Raw genomic sequence first — 2,895 nt, 5'->3', positions numbered from 1 at the left:
AGTACTCATGAACGAGGTATTAACCAAGTTCGCCATTGAAATTTGAAGAGGAAAAATAAGAACAAGATGAAACTGATTTAATAGTGAGTGAAATAGGGTAATCTGAAGAAAACTGGTGTTCTAGAAAACACAGATTAATACCAAAAGCAGAATTAATCGAATAAGAATTCAATTCCCGCTCTGATACCAATTGTTGGATCTGAATTCGACTTTGGTATTGATCTAACACTCTAATCAAGCTCTAAAACAAAAGAAGTGCAGCGGAAGTAATAATAAGAGCAAAACAGAGTATTAAGAACACACAGTATTGATGAAGAAGATGAACACAAGAGATTTGCTCCAAAGGTTTTCAATTCATTCAATTGAAAAATTTGACGTTTACAATACTGGAAGCACACTGATTACAAAGATCCTATCCGCTATTTATACTAGTTCCTAACGACCTTAGAGACCAGATCTTGACACGTGTCTTCATCTGAGCCATCCAAATAAAGTCAATTATTCCCTAGTCACGTGAGAAGCATATGCGGCTAACAACCTTTGAAAACTGTTGGAACAAAAACTTCACAAAAGACAAAATCCACAGACCCTCTGTGAGCCATCTCAGAGGCTCTGCTGTAATTGACTTGCATGTTCTATTTGACAGAGGACTATTTTCCAGAACCTCTGTGAGAGACATCAGAGGTTCTGTCATACTTCACTTGTTCGATCAAATGGCTTCTATCGCTTAGTCCTCTGTTGTCTTCTGTGGAGTTATCCTTCTGTCAAGACTTGCAATATACTTTTTCTATACTTTTACAAAATAGGAATAATTGAGCTAACAGACCTTAACAGAGGTTTTGCACGTGCTACGGCGTCACTCTAACCCTGCCTCCGTGGTTCATACAGAGCTACACCGAGGCTCTGCACTTAAGTGTTGAGAAAGAGCTCTCTCTCTCTCTCTTCAAGCCCTATGTTGAGACTCCGCCTCTCTGAAAGTGGACTTTAGACATGTAACTCTGGACCGTCCAAGTCTTAACTCTGAGAAATTTCTTCACCCTTGTGTCTGTCAAGCCTCACTCTGTTCTTCATACAGACCTTCATAGAGGTTCTGCACATGCTATGCGGTTAATCTGAGCTAGGCTCCGTGGTTCATACAGAGCTCCGCTGAGAATCTGCACTTAAGTGTTGAGAAAGAGTTATGTCTCTTCATGTTGTATGTTGAGGCTCCCCTTCTTCATACAGACCTTGACAGAGGTCTTGCACGTGCTACACCGTCACTCTAACCCTGCCTCCGTGCTTCATATAAAGCTACATAGAGGCTCTGCACTTAAGTGTTGAGAAAGAGCTCTGTCTATTTATGTCCTACCTAGAGGCTCCGCCTCTTACTCTGAAAGTGTACTTCAGACTTGTAACTCTGGACCGTCTCCGGTTTAAACTCTGGGAAGTTTCTTCACCCTTGTGGTTGTCAAGCCTGACTCCGTTCTTCATACAGACCTTCATAGAGGTTCTACACGTGCTATGCCATCACTCTAACCCTGCCTCTGTGCTTCATACAGAGCTACACAGAGGCTCTGCACTTAAGTGTTGAGAAAGAGCTCTGTCTCTTTATGTCCTACGTTGATGTTCTTCTTCTTCATACAGACCTTCACAGAGGTTCTGCACGTGCTACACGATCACTCTAACCCTTCCTCCATGCTTCATACATAGCTACACAGAGGCTCTGCCTCATACTCTAAAAGTGGACTACAAACTTATAACTCTGGACCGTCTGAGTCTTAACTCTGGGAAATTTCTTCACCCTTGTGTCTGTCAAGCCTCACTCCGTTCTTTATACAGAGCTTCATAGAGGTTCTACATGTGCTATGCCATCACGTGTTTCGATGATCACAAAAGCTTCTAAATAAATACTTATTTCACGAACATAGGTCTAATATCCTTTTCCAGAGTTAAATTAGATGGTTACTCAGAGTTGCAAATCTGTAGAAAACTTACTTACATAGAGGCTCTGTGTTGAACATGCAGAGCCTCTATAGAGGTTTGCATTGAGTATGGAGGCAACTTCAGGTTCGCTGTGTGGTACATGCAGATAGTCTGCGTAGTTCTATATTAAGCACGGAGTCAGGATCAGAGGCTCTGCGTAGCACGTGGAGAGATAGAGCTCTTACTCAAGAGCTAAGTGTATTATGTAGAAAGGTCGTCTTGTATGTCAATTATCGTAGAGACTTTTAAATAAAAGGTTGTGAATGATCAGATGGCCTTTACTCTATATCTTGCTAGGCCTTCATTGATTTATGACACGGCCTCTGCATGTTGCATACATATATTCTGCCTTTCTGTACATAGCTCTGAAGTATGAAGAGTTTTTCTTTTGCATAATTTCAAGACTAGAAGCCTTGTATTAAAATTATTTGTACTTGCAAATTAAGTCTAATACTTGTAATATAAGTCTCAAATTTGGTTTTTCTGTCGTGATTGAATTTTGATTTGAACATTATTTTTCAGTTGATGATTACATTATGATATATATTTTAATTATTATTTGCTTTGCATTTAGTATAAAGAGTTTTCCATAAGTACATAATTATGCTGTTATAGCAGTCATAATTTTTAATGATAATATTCTTCTTAGAAGTACGCATTGAGAAGGGAGTATTCTGAATCCTTCTTTCTGTTGATTAATTTATCTCTAGGCTTCTACATGCTGCATGCAGAGCTTCTGCATGTTACATGTAGAGCCTCTGCATGCCGTATGTAGAGTTTCTGGATGTTGCATGTAGAGCATCTGCATGTCGCATGCGGAGCATGTACATGCTGAATGTGGAGCTTCTGAATTTTCTAGACATATCTCTGAAGTATAAAAGGGTTTACTTCAGAGTCATTTCAACAGTACATGTTCCATATGGAGCTTCTGAA

This window comes from Cynara cardunculus, unplaced genomic scaffold (assembly GCF_001531365.2).
Source record: "Cynara cardunculus var. scolymus isolate 2C unplaced genomic scaffold, CcrdV1 Un_Scaffold_3901, whole genome shotgun sequence".
Classification (NCBI taxonomy): Eukaryota; Viridiplantae; Streptophyta; class Magnoliopsida; order Asterales; family Asteraceae; genus Cynara; species Cynara cardunculus.
Note: the sequence above shows the minus strand (reverse complement) of the source record.